At 37.6% G+C, this 14,955-nt stretch overlaps 1 protein-coding gene across 2 annotated transcripts in view; it reads right to left on the reverse strand.

The window, feature by feature from the left end:
• Positions 1-5,478, reverse strand: part of LOC125959697 (calexcitin-1) — a 16,366-nt gene extending 10,888 nt beyond the window's left edge. Inside the window, exons 1-2 of one of the 2 annotated variants that reach the window (XM_049692572.1) lie at positions 5,361-5,478; positions 5,179-5,242 (exon numbers count right to left, since the gene is read on the reverse strand). The gene's annotated coding sequence lies outside the window, so the exon portion shown is untranslated. The remainder of the gene's footprint in view (positions 1-5,178; positions 5,243-5,360) is intronic. The other variant, XM_049692574.1, reaches the window with a different exon arrangement.
• Between the last annotated feature and the right edge of the window lie 9,477 nt (positions 5,479-14,955).

The following is a 14,955-nucleotide window of genomic DNA, read 5'->3' on the forward strand; positions in this document are numbered from 1 at the left end:
AGTTGCCATTGATATGGGTTGCCAGAAGGGCGGAAAATGTTTTATGCTAAATCGATTGAAGTGAATTAGCATTACTAATAACAATTAGAGAAGCATAAACATCTGCAAATGATTCAACATCGAAGTATCCCACACACATTCAAGATGCTAAAGATCTGTATGAATACAACACTCGAGCAGGCATCCTTAGTTAAGAATCGTTTCCGGCGTGATGGAGACGCCCGATGCAAACTGTAGTGGATTAGATCATTATCATTGATGTACTCCGAAGAGTACAGTTTCCTCCGTCTGTCTATGCTATCAACTCATTTAGGCTCATAAAAGCAATAACCATAAATTACGTATCCTGTCTTTCGCGTTCATACTAGTGCTCGTTGGCATACTGGACTTAGTGATAGAATATGGTTAAAATATATAAATGTAGATGTGTTTTACCACTGTATGTAATTTTATATTTCAATCAAACGATTTCTGATTCAAGATGATAACAATTATCCACCATACAACAATTAAACAATAATCATACATATGGTACATTTTCTGACTGAATTAGGCAATCTATGACCAAATAAGTAAATTTAAGTGTATCGTTACATTTTCGGATTGAAAGTCAAAAGCTAATGCAAAAATAAAACATTATTTTTCACGCCTTGTTAGAATTTACGGAAAAGCACATGCTTTTCCCCAACTAAGCGAAAAGTTATACAAGAACAAAGAATGCTGGAGAGTGGGCACAAATTATTAAAGGTTATGAGCCTGCCGAGATCGCATTGTTTGGAAGAACAGAAATCGGAGAACCGGTAGATGAAAATGGTTTAATTTAAACTAATTTATTTCCGCTTTTGTTTGCTTTTTTGTCCAGAATGTTTTCCAAGAGAACGGTTGATTTTCAACAGAAAACTGGTTGCATTCTTGCTTTCAGAAATACATTGCTGCTGGTTTACACTTGTCCTCTGCTAACAGGACATCCTCGAATGTGTCATGACGATATACTACGAAGCAAGCGTTCTTCAAGCGTTTCCCATAAACGCATTCATGTTCACATGTAGTTTGAAAAGGTTCTGGATTAAATTCGATAATCTAAAATAACGCCGTTCTGTTAAATTCATAATAATTTAAAAATTTGATAATTTTTTGATTATTATTAGAGTAAAATTTCTTGACAAGAACCGCCGTAATGGAGTAGGGTGCTGGTATTAATTCAATCAGTTTCTAATAGAGGATAATGGTTTAAAGTTAATGGGAAACCCCCTGCGTAATGATGGGGTTGCTATCGTTTATAACTAGCACATTTAATGCTGATTCGTTGAATTTTTCGGTTTCTTTATCTAGACTATTGACTTTTTAATTTCGAAGCTGAAGCATTTTTTGTGAAAATCCCTAACAAAAAACGGTAGGTATGTTAGTCTAGTAGAAGAATCAAATCGTTCTGCGTTACATGTTCAAAATCTATGACACGAAACTTTAAATCCTTTTCAGTTTTTCGATCGGATTTTTTAAACATTTTAGTTTATATCCTTGCATATTCACCGCAATCGTATTTGCATTTATCGGAATATTACATTTCAAAACATGTGTTTGCCTGAAATTAAGTCAATAAATCATACGTATAATCAAACACAATTTAACATTCCACTATTCAATTTGACAAGCGCATCAACCTCTATCATCTGTGCTAATTATATTTCCAATCTTAATTACTGGTAAGAGAAACTATAGCCATCATGCGGTATTATAGTATTCACCATTTTAATGTGTTGAACCAGCATACGCTAATGAAACGTATGAAACACGAAAGTTACTGTTAACCGCTAAGTAGAAGTTGCCTTTGTCAGACTTGGGTGAAACATGTGTAATTGATTTATTAGTCCCTGACGTATTTAACATCGACATGATATACCACACCTGTCGTCAAGCTTGTGATGAAAGTAGTGATGAGAATAAATGCAAGCGGCTATTAACTATACAATAGAGTATATATCTCTAGACGGTTCAACTGAGCGACTATTTTTATCTTTAAAATTTCCCTCCAGGGTACTCTTGCACAGGCCCGACCAGCGATTGCATCAATAATAGGCATAACATCCGGGATTGAAGATTCGTGATTGAAGGATTGCAGATTGTAGAGGTTGAAACCTAGTACAGATTTTTATGAACCAGTTGTAAGGATCTTGTCAATTGTTTTTTATCAGGTATACTGCATGTAAGTGGATATGGTCTTCCTATAATAATCTAAGGCTAGTTTTGTGAACAGTATCCGTGCGAACATATGCTTCATACACGTATTGGAATTTCGAAAAATATTTTCAACAAATCAGATTACCGTGATAAATATGCTTTGGCCAGGATAATAAGATAGATTTGGGCACATAGCCAAGTCTTTCATGTATAAACTCGGTCAAAGATGAATATGTGTGTGAGTGGAGAATTAAATCAATTCGTATGCAAATGACAAATCTCAAAGCGTTTCCAGATTTTCATTTCAATGCCAAGACAAACACATGTTCATTTAAGAGGTCCATGGTAAAGCATAGAAAAACACACTTTGGGCAAAAGCAATTCTCAAACATTCAATCACAATAAACACAGTAAAAAATCGCGTTCATAAACACTACTTTCAATGTCTGATTAGCAATACAATATTTACGCATGCATGTTTCTATGGATAGTGTTCTAAGTATAATTCTATTGCTTATTCAAAATGGTAATGTCAAAATGTCTTATAATCATTCGTTGGATGGTAGCTGTCAATACATTTTACAACTGAAACTGCAAATACCATTCGTCATCCAAGGTTACAGTCTCCCATGGACACTTCCACTTCATATTGTAAATATGAATGGACGCTTTTGCTATCCGCGAAGCAGTTCCATAAAGGTACATCTGAAAAAATGGTCCATTATACATTGATCGGGTTCTTTGTTTGCTTGGTTGCTAGCATAATAAAACAACGGTTTTATTAGCTCCCAATTGTGACCAGCGATTCAATGACAGGAACGCCAGCATTCCCAAACTAGAAGAAAATTGTAAAATATGCTATGGGAATAATTCATAGCCATAGCAAACGTTCGGCATAGCAGAGCAGTCAGTAACGAGATAAGAAGGACATGCTCTTTTCGATTAGAAAAATAAATTCTTAAACCTAAATGGAATATACCAAAAAGCAGTAAATCATAGATTAAATAAGTTTGTTTCGCCAAAATATCCCAATTACCAATCAAATGTGTGGCTCTTTAATATTCCCTCCTCCCTGATTCTGAAGGATCTAAGATTTTGTGAATACTTGTCATTTCCAGTTTCAAACTTCTGGAGACTTTTTATTTTTTACAGATCATAACAAAAGAAGCTCTTTTAGTATTGCTAATACACTTCTACATATGTTTTGTAAAGTGTAAGCTTTTCGTTGTCTCAACAACCAATGCGAACGAACAAATTTTTCATGTAGGCCACAAGCCAATATTCTGAAGGTCAATAAACTGTGACTATTAAGTACTGGTACTTTTTTTCTCAATTTTCTCTTTGCAATTACAATCACTTTTTAATTGGTAGAGTCAACCGCAATCAACCGAATAAAACCCCTCTCTGTTACCGTTATCGTGTTCTAGATCTCTGAAAATCTCAATAGCACAACAGATGCGGTACAGCCGCAAAGAAACCAAACTTGCAACCACTAAATGGGTTTTATTTCCCATTAGGTGCAGTTTCAGCCTAAGGCACTATTGGGAAATATACATCCGAACTTTACAGTCTACAATGCAGAGTATATCTGTCGATAAGTATACTCTCGTTTTGCATGAACCGACAAGGATCTCCAAACCATTCTTACAACCATGAGTCTGTTGACTGCAAGTAATTTCATAAAAAACAGTCTACTAAGCAATAGCAAAGATAAGCAAAATTATAATTATTAAATTGACTTGGATCTTTAGATATTTTAGAGTTCTATGATCATATTGGAGGCATATTGACATATTGTTCCTTACAAAACATGAAACTAATCAATCTGCACGGTATATGTCAACATAAAACTTGCATACATTGAATTAAATGTTTAATAAACAAATTACAAATGCATGCATTAAGTTAAATCTTTAACTTTTAATTCCAAAAAATGAATTTATGAAGGCACTTTGATTATCTTTATTCTAAAAGCTGTGTACTACTCTCAATAGAAGAAATGCATGATCGAACGACCAACCAACCAAATAGTGTCTTCAGCACGATAGGATTAGTGCACACTCTATTTAGGTTTGTCTAAGATTCGGTAGGGTTTTTCAACTGTATTCTATACAGATTTTCTCGCTCTCTTACTGTATCATTGATGTGATAGCCCGGGTTAAATATCTGATTGCTTTTCATTTTACGTTCGTTAAGAAGTATTCGACAAGATATATTGCAATGTTGTAATGGCGCCTGGAACTATGTTTTTTATGACATATCGAAGAACGGACGAGCAATATGTTTGAACAGCACAGCTATTTGCTGTTTGCATTGCATTTAATTTAAATTTTACTAATCCAATGCATTTGTAAAATTATTGTTTCTTACGGAACTATCATTCAACGGAATGAACAGAACTGTTTTAAAATAATTTTCAGGAATTTCCTTTGATACGCACACCCGTTGGAATGAGAACGGAGGCATCGAAACTACGAAAAACTTTTACTAGAATAGATTGGCACGATGCATCAAATCTGATTTCGTATTTAAGGTACTTACAAAAGTATATGAATCAGTATATCAGCCTCGGAGGTATTAAATCAATACTGATTGGCAAATATTGAAGTAAAATCGGGAAAAATGTTGCATTTAAATGTTACTCTCATATGACGAACGAGCAACTTTTTTTAGTGGAGCGACTTATTCTGATTAGGCAAAACAGTATTTACTATCCTTTTGAATTTGTAAAAGTGTAAGTGGGTGTGTTAATATTAGTCATCTTTGAAATGGTTGCGATTGAAGATTTTCCGTTTACAAAACTTATCCATTCTCACTATCGGGAGATAATTTACCCTCAAACAGTTAATTATCCGTCACAAAACGCAACCCTTCAAAATACAATCCGTCACAAAATACAACCCTTCATGTCTAGTTTGTGTTATTCACTTTAAATCGGTCATTGAGAATTGACTAATTTCATGATTGAATCAAAATCAAAATTCCTCATAGAGAACGCACCTGTTCTACTGTGAGTAGATGTAGCTATACGGTTAAGAAACACTCCGATCTGCAGAATGATCGACTAAAGATTGGAGACAGTTTATCGCACGTTAGTAACAATAAGAGCACTGTAAATCAACTAGCTAATATAAGCACAAACATGTTAATACCACACACAGGATAGAACTCGCAAAACCCACCGAAAATTCCAGCACACTTTCCAGTTGTTGGTAAGTTGGTTAGTGAGCTAATTATGCTCAGGTGGAACACACTAACTATAAAGGTGTTGAACTGAACTGTCTACCGTTTGCCTGCCACAGAACGAATACGAATGCGTAACGTACTACGCTCTGCTTTTATAGGTATGTCAGCCGCAAAACACGAGGTACCCTCGTTGGCGGTCGCAGTGCGTTCAGATAAAGGCTGTGCAGCTGCAGGGATAGAGTCCTAGCCGAGAGTACTGAGAGAGTCCTAGCTGTACGAAAGCGTTCCTGGCACGAACTACACATAGTCCCAGCCGCCGAAGCAGATAACAACCATCAAGCGACACTCTCAGCAGTCTAGGTCCGCAGCATAACCCAAACGCTCTCTCCAAAGTCTCGGGCACGAGCTCACGAAATTCGCAATCATGTGTTTGCTAGCTACCCAAGCTGAATCAGGCCAGCGGTTCGATGCAGTATTGTTATCATTTTTCTTTTCGCTTGATACCTCCAATATCATACACCGCCTCGACCTTGTCACCCAGAGCGAATTTCGGGCTTCGGGATGGAACAGGACACACCGTTCGGTAACTGTTCGGAAGGTAGAGATCCAACTGCAGCAAGCTGGTGTTAAAAATCACAACCAGGCCAGGCGTTGCTCACTACAGCATTTACGGAAAGTTCGTGGGTGGTCGTCGCCGTAGTAATCGAAGGCATCAGTTCCTCTCTCCACTTATCGCGGTATGGCGCGTCTACTTGTACTATTTTCATGTCCACACCACAGGGATTGATGCTGACAATTGTTTCGACGCGCCAAACGTATGATTGTCACGTGCTTTCGTTGAAATAGCCGTTTGCTGTTGTGGATGTGGATCTAACAACTGATGAGCTTTTAAAAAATGGAAAAATACTTCAAACACTTATACTCAAATTAATTGCACATAGGCCAAAGATATGTAAGAAATGTATGTTCATAATATTAGATAAGTTGACAGGTAAGTTTGGCTGCTATATTTACATCCATATCAATCAATCAATTCTTTCATGTTTGATTTAAGTCGATTCTTCTCTTTGGCAGAAATAAATAACCAATGCGGCATCCATCTCTATGCGAATAATATTTTTTAGGCTTATTCAACAGCATATGCGAATTGCGACAAACACAAATCACAAAACCAGCGATATTAGAAGGCCAAATTAAACAGATGAATGATGTTTGAAAATGCAAAACCATTTTTAGAATCGAGGCTAAACGAAACCGACCACCATATAATTATAATTGAGACACGTGCCATATCGATCACTACACCATTTGACAGCGTTTTCTGCAGCAAAATCGAATGATTAGAGCGTGCTAAATTCATCTTTAAATTTACACTCGTAGATTATAGAACAACTAGTATTAACTAAGCTGCGTGCATTCACATCGCACAGTCACATAAGATTGAACAACATTAGTGGGACATTATGATGTGTGTCATGAACGTTGTGATATATTAGAAACGATACAGGTAGACTTTACGTACTCTACTATGAAATGGTGTTCCTCGAAGATACTCGTTAGTTGTCAATAGAGAATAATCCGTTAATCTGTTAATTATAGAGCATATCGCTCGCCATCCGAATAGCCTATCGTGCACCCCATCGCTTTGGCAACGATACTGTGTATAAAGCTTTGGAGAGACCTCCTTGAACATTCCGGGTGTTATTTAATCCAAATTAAGGTTGCTACACTCCCCGTCTTGATAAAATGCCAAAATTGTAAAATTGAGTGAAATGCAAAAGGATTTGCACGAGAAGTGAGGTGAATCACAATAAACCCTTTATTTATCAATTAACCAATAATCGATTTAACGATGTATCTGCTGTACCAATCACTATTTACTATTTAAGTAAACGCATAGTCAGTGTTGCATTCTTTGCCATGAACTTGACATGAAGCCAACGAAATCAAACGCATTCTGTCGCATCAGTTGCTACAATGTGTGGCGGCAAGATCTCACGGTTCGTAAATCTTATCAGCTTTCTTTATCTTTAAATCCACCCTATGACGCGATTATACGCATTCTAGCCGCAAAGTAGCACGAGCAAATTACGCAATTCTTCTGCAGCAATGCTTTAGTTTGTCCGTTCTAGTGTTCTTTTCCTTCTACTAACTAGAATGGGGTGTTTATGAAAGCTATTTAGTTACAGAATTCTATGACAAGTATGCCACGTCTTCAACATGTTTCAAGATCTCTACAGAAAAAACAGCGAGATGATTAAAAAGACACTTTTTTTGATTCGCTATGCATGATAACGAACTTTACATTGGAGCATCTCTTAGCGATTCGCAAACAACCGACGAGATAACGAAATGGTGCACTCTTATCAGGTTTCATTTGCAATTTGAAACTTGTGCCGCATTTGAGAAGATTAAAAGAAGTGAGAATACGGCTATGAATAAAAAAATATTATTGTTTTGTTGAAAAAAATTCTACAATACATAGTAACTGGGGCTACATAGACACAATGTGTGTTCTAGAAATAACCATAAAAAAATGGGAGAAAAGTAGATTTTAAACAGTACAGCATGCATGCTTACGATTACCCGTCTAATGGTTATCCACTGCATTATTTTTTGTATTCGTTGATAAGATTGGTAAAATATTTTGTTTCAAATATTTTACATATTAATTTGGATAATAATAATAATTTTATTCAAATTACCTTAAATGGTACGATATACTCGTTAAATCAACTCAAAATTTTACTGAATTGTACTGATTTTTGTTGTAATCTGATCTTTCAAATTCCTCAATCAAACCATTACATCCCACTATCGGTATTTTAAGGAGGGCCTTTGATTATTTCGGGCCCAAAAAAGCTTATTTTTGATGATGTTTAGCGAAGAAACCCTTCAACTTAATTTTTTTTTAAATTAATGTCATATTGAACAACAACTTTTCAAGAATATTTGGATCTATTTTGGAGAAGATTATTTATAAATTTCATGATATCCAATTTAGAAAGGCAAGTTGATTGGTCGGAGTAGTGGTGACAGGTGCAATTGTGTGTTGTTACGCTCCGTGAATGAGTAGTTTTTTGTTGATAAGAGTTGTTGATTGCCGTCGCGGTAGCTGTTACAATTGAGCATAGGTGTGCTGTGGTACGGTAATGTGTGGATTTTTGGTGATTGCTGTTGAGCCTGTTAAGTTGTCTTGATTGATGTGATCAGGATCTTGCGGGTGAAGGAGCGTCACTTTTGCGTGTGTTAATAGTGTTAAACTCGAGTAGTATTCATTAGGCTGTTTATAGGCTGTCTGTGTGTGTGAGTGTAGTAGTGTAATCAAGTAGTGTTCATTTGGTATAGTTGGCTGCTAATTCGAGTAGCAATATTGGCCGTTCGGTGTGCGTGGAGCACGGGCGAGTTCCTGATGAATCAGCCTAAGCCCGGATTTGTTCCTGCTCCTGTTCCAGGTGCGGCGAAGGACACAAAACATCACTCTGCAAATCAGAGGTGTTGAAGTGCATTAATTGTGTACAGGAAAACAGGGTAAAGAATACAAATATCGATACTCAGCATGCTACAAACAGCAGATACTGTCCAACATTTAAGGCTCAATGGGAAAAGAGAAGAAATTGCCCGCAATAGCATGTAGGGGTGGTTATTAGTCGCCAGTATGAGATTCTGTATCTCAACATTGGAGGACTGTCCACTAACTATAGTATGTTGCAGGAGATTATTTTGAATATCAAACCATCTCTAGTTTTTATCGCGGAAACCCATATCACTGAGACTGAAGCGTTTAACCAGTACCATGTGACGGGGTATAGGAGCGTATGTTGCCTGTCTAATTCCCGCCACACGGGAGGAGTTGCAATATATGCTTCTGTTGGGATTCTGTTGTTTTCAAGATGTTAGTCAATAGAACTGAAGAAAACAATTGTTTTCTTGGCATTTCCGTTTCCCGCGGTACGACGCCAGATAACTACGGTGTTCTGTACCACTCACCAAGTTCAAGTGATTCACGGTTTATGGAAATACTAGATGAATGGCTAGACGAATTCGTTCATCTAAACAAAAAGAATGTGGTAATGGGAGACTTCAACGTTGTTTGGTTAAACACGGAAAGGTCCCCAAACCTGAAGAGAGTGATGGAATCATTTAACATGCAACAGAAGGTAAGGGTACCAACGAGAATAACTAGAGTCACCAGGACAATAATTGATCATGTTTTTTGGAATTTTGAGTCAGTCACGGTGCAAACAGAGCCGTCGCTCAAAATTTCAAATCACGAAACAATAGGGATTCAAATCAGTCGGGAGCAAGCTAGTGAGCGTTACAAACGGGTGGAATGCATACAGGGCCACGGTGAGTTACTGAGTGACCGAAAAAATCGTTGTTTTACTGGTAAAATGCAACTTTCCCCTCCCTTAATACATTTATTTACGTTTCCACATATTTTTATGAAGGTTTGTTTGTCTTAAAAGTGGTAATTACCGATTTTTTCAAATTTTTCAAATTCAAACGATCCAAAAATTATCGTTTTTTATTTCGTTCGTTGTGTCGTTTATTTCGTTCGTTGTATCGTTAATATCGTTTATCCCGTTTTTTATTCAAAACTCCTCGCGCTTTAAAAAAAGCCGTTGCGTGTACTCAAACCAGAGGGCTGGTGTGAAGACTCAGAGAACCGTTCGGGCGGAAGCAGAAAACGACTTCACGATTGAAACGACTGAAACTTGGAACTTCTTCGCCGTTACGACGACACTAGACTAGTTTATTGGGTGTTTCCACAAAAAAGAACAACTTACAGACTCAACCTATGAACGATCGCGGACGCCGCCTAGCTTAAGAAACTAGTACTCGTCTTACTCGTGTTACTTAACACGTGTTAATTTGCGTTGCGTTCTCTTACCTACTACCTCTCAGCTGAACCTTTCAGCCTAAACCTCAACACTTCGAACAGAACAGAGGCTTTCCAACTAACTAACCAACCTACTAACCGCTCTTACAAGTCACCACCAGCACCTTTGCAGGAAAACCCAAAGTAGGCGCCTGCCAGTGGATTTTGAGAACGTTCAGCCTTCCGCAGGTCATTTGGCAGGAGGTAGCGAGGCGCGAATTTTGGTCACTCTGGTTCCTCTAGCAAGTTGTTGGCTTAATGCAAAGCGGTCAATAGCCTAGCTGTTTATTTTCCTAACTTCGTCCTTGCTTTTAGGCAGTTTTCGTAAACCTTACAATGATAATTTCCTTAAAACTACCTCACTAACTAACTACCTATCTACCTCACTATAAACTAACTACACTGCACTAGCTAACTACTTAAACGTCTATAACTCGGCCGATTTTCTTCGTCGCCCAGTACCCCGTTCCTCCCTATCTACACCCATTCGAATAGCGCTCTTGCTGTTAATGGCTTGCTGAGGTTCCCAGACGAAAGGAACTCAACCAGCTCTGGTAGTTTCGGTGGTACGTCAGGAGAGGCTAGTGCCGGCGGCTGACTTTGAGAAAACGTCCCACTACTGAAGGTGAAGGCGCCCAGCTGAAGGTATTTCGGTGAACAGCAAGGCCACACGGGCAAGAAAACCTTAAATTAAGCTACAACTTCAACCTTAGGTGTTCGCATTATTCGCTACAAACTTGCAACTTACATCTGGCGCATAACTTTTCAATACACGGAGGGGAGCTACAATGACTGGCGGGTACCTGACACGTCAAGAAAAGAGCGACTGATTCAACTCCAAGTCCGTTTGACGAGAGTGAAAGTGCGCCTGCGAGCCATGGCCACGACAGCAACACCCGTGAACCCAGAACGGCAGACTCGGCCATAAGGGCAATGTATGGAGCCCGGCCGCAGCTCGGGTTACTATCGTCCAGCGATGGATCCAACACATTTTCCTGTCCCGAAAGGTCCACTCCTGCTCCTGGCTTGCACAGATTGGCATCGAACAAACCTTTGCTAAGCAACTTGCAAAAACCAGCAGATCACCAGCAAAAAAGCGATCGCCTGGGGGATTTTCTTAGGCGATAATGAACTCGAAAATGAACAAAAATGAGGCGTCAAGTAACGCCTGACGGGAATAGGCACCTCAATCCTTAGAATCGCCACGACAAGAAGGTCAGGAAATTTCAGAAGATCTTGTAAGGGAATTCCAATATGTAGGAAGATCTAATGAGCTTTCTTGACTAGCCGCATGCCGGAAATGGGTTAAATACAATTCTCTACTTCCAGTTGCACTTAATTCATCGATAAATAAGACACAGACTAGTACGAATTAAAACGATTTTCTTTACTAAAGCAACCTCAACAATGATTGACAAAAAATCGATGTATGTAACAAGTTAGCCGATTTTTCCATTGGGTCATATACTGATAATGTTCCAGATCCGCTGAAATGTTAGAACAGGAAGCGTTGAACAGGAACAGGACGCTGCTCGCTCTAATCGGTTGGACGGGATCAATGCAGATCTTGCACAATCTGTGCCGCTGGGTACCGGCTAGCGCAAACCATATCAACCCCTCAAACACGGACTTACTTCTGATGCTGATTAACCAGACAGTGCCGCTACAAGCCCCAGTCCGCTCATCGGTTTGGCATTATAGAATAATACTCACAAGAGTTCATTAAATTTGATCAGGAGATAAATTAGATCCTTATTGCACAAACTGTTTGCAAGAATCAATGGCACCAACTGTTACTGGATAAACTGAGTAGAGCATGGTCGAAGAAATTCTCGTAACCATCATAGGGCATAAGGAAATCTTTTCGCTTCAAACCATATTGTAATCACTCTTTATCAGTAGCAGTAGTCAAATACGGATTCAGAGATGAAGAACATGGGCCTTAGCATCAATTTGCACCTTCAGGACATTCATGTTGCCTTGATCGTTCGGCAAGAAATCTTTAAATTTTAGAGCATACTGAGGTGGAGTACCTGCTCCGAATGATTTCAGTACACTTTGTGCTTGGGATCCTTAAACGATGCAACGAGACGTTGTTTGCTTTAAAAAAATATATTAAGAAAATATGGTGAATAAATACTTAACTTAACATGATAAGCTTCACTTACTTACCTTAATTTGATATGATTTCTAACCTGTTTTATGTTTCTGATATGATATGTTTCTAACCTAATCAGTTTCATTGCTATCTCAAAAATTCACATAGTGTCATAAATTATAAAGCGATGTCTTTAAAAAACATTGAAGCATAATAACTCTCATAAAATAATAGCAGAGCAAAACAGACAATCGTTTAGAAGAAAGGGAATTTAGCTAACGATTTGAATAATAAAATTTAAATTTAGATTTAACGAATAAAATAACGCAATCTATCAATGACTATATGCTATAGCTATTAAAACTTACCTACCCATAAACTCATGTCTATAATAATAAATAGGCCGTTCACCGAAATTATTATGTTCACAGAATATAAAATAATGTATCGATTATGTAAAGAAAAGTATCTAAAAAACCAACGTCATCATTAACTACAAAAGTGATGCTCTCATGAATGCTGTATAGTGAAACTCCTCCACTCCGACTCGTAACAGCATAGCAAACAATGCCTGTCATACCTTTTCCGCAATTAAGTATGTTAGGCATAGATAGGCCATAAAATCACGCCAAAATAGACATACTACCATCCAAAATGCACTTTCATTCAAGGACCATACTGCACTACTCACATTCCCATTTCTTGACCTATTACGATTGGAGATGGATTGATTCCTGTCATTTCATTAGACTCTAAATATTTACGTGCTAAAAAGGGCCAAACAAATTTAATCGAAGCTCACTCCTCATCAGCATCAGTACCCAATCAAACTACCCCTACGCACCATTTTCTATCATTACCGACACCTTTAATATATATTGATTGCCGATGACGCTCTTTTCTAAAAAAAAACTCTGTATTTTGTCTGTTTACGGCCAGTCCTCAATCTTGACTGGTTGCTCTTTTGCTGCGGCCGAACGACACTTAAAACGATATAAACAAACAGAGTGTATGTGCAGTGATCATGTGCTTAGCGATTGATGACGCTACGACCACCTAGTTTCGAGCCACCTTTTTTACGATGGGCACTTGCTAGCTACCCAGAGATCGTCGGGATGCCATCTGGCAGCTGGATGTTGAAATTTAACGCCGTAAATATCCATTTGAAACAATTTGCAACCATCTAGATGATGCATCTTGTTTTACTTAACCACATGGACTACACACATGAGACACTAGCAGTACAATTCCTTCCTATAAATGATCAATTAATTTTGGCTTTCTGATTGCTTCATACGGGCAAGGACATTACTAATAAAACGATGCTTTCTTCCATCCCATGAACAATTTGCCTTATTCTTCATCGAACTTTAACAGAAATTTGGCAGATTAAATCGCAAGTGAAGAACGAGTTGCATGAAGGATGAAACGTGGGATCCAATCGCTCCTAAATAGGGAACAGGTGTTTTCTGAGTGCTTTGTAAAATCATCAACGAACTATCCTTATTTCAATAAAGGCCACTACTACAGCGAGAGAAGCTGTTGCGCGAACTTGAAGGGGAACCACGTGTCGACACCAAACAATCAGTCACGTTACAGAGCTCTCATACTAGGTCTCGCTTATCGGATAAACATGGCTTTTTGAAAAGAAAATTTATAAAATTGCAAAATACTCCACTGCCTTTTTACTGCCGTTAAACCCGAACTTTACAAATAATCTTACAAACCCCTATTGCAATAATGTACTTTAACATAATTCGAAACAAACGACGCGAGGATCTATATGCATGATTGCTTTGCCAATAGATACACTCTAATATTGTAATGCTCCCATCTATATAACATTATTTCCCTTCTACCACAAACACGACATCTTATCTATTTACCCCTTTCAGCAACCACCTTTTTAAGTTTGTCTTTCATCATTCGTATGGGGAATAGAATAAGAATTTATGGATTCAGATAGTCCATAGAGTTACTATTTCATATGCCACTGCGGTACAGATGGGAACCTGTTGAATACTGAGAATGCATAGCGAGCAGTATGATGCCAAGAGATAATAGCATTTTTAAAGAGATTTCCACCGAAAGTGAGACCGATTCACATAGTAAATCAATTAATGGCTTCCTGTATGGATAGAAATGATATGAACACAAATAAATAGTAGATAAAACCATATTTTTTAGTAATAAAAACTATAGCAATGATGACTTTTATCAAACACATGAACCAAATTATACAACACGAAAAATATGGTCAAGATTTTAATAAGCACACATAAATATTTATATTTGTTGTGATCTATGATAAGGAAAAACTCAAACTTCAGGATTTATGGTTGCTGGAAATGTATGACATGAAAAAAAACTTTTTAATTGACTGGATGCGATACTAAATAACCCGTCGCCTTGGGTTGATAAAATTGATATTTTGGCAACAAAGCCTATAGACTAAAGTTTTTGTTGTCAAAATATTATCAATTTCAAAATGCAATAATTTTGTTTCATTTTAAAGGAATGAAAATGGAAATATTTAATAAATCTAACTTTTTAAAGATTAATAGGAATGCGATTTCATTCATACTGTAACTTCTCACACACGGTAGTGTGT

Source organism: Anopheles darlingi, chromosome 2 (assembly GCF_943734745.1).
Source record: "Anopheles darlingi chromosome 2, idAnoDarlMG_H_01, whole genome shotgun sequence".
NCBI lineage: Eukaryota > Metazoa > Arthropoda > Insecta > Diptera > Culicidae > Anopheles > Anopheles darlingi.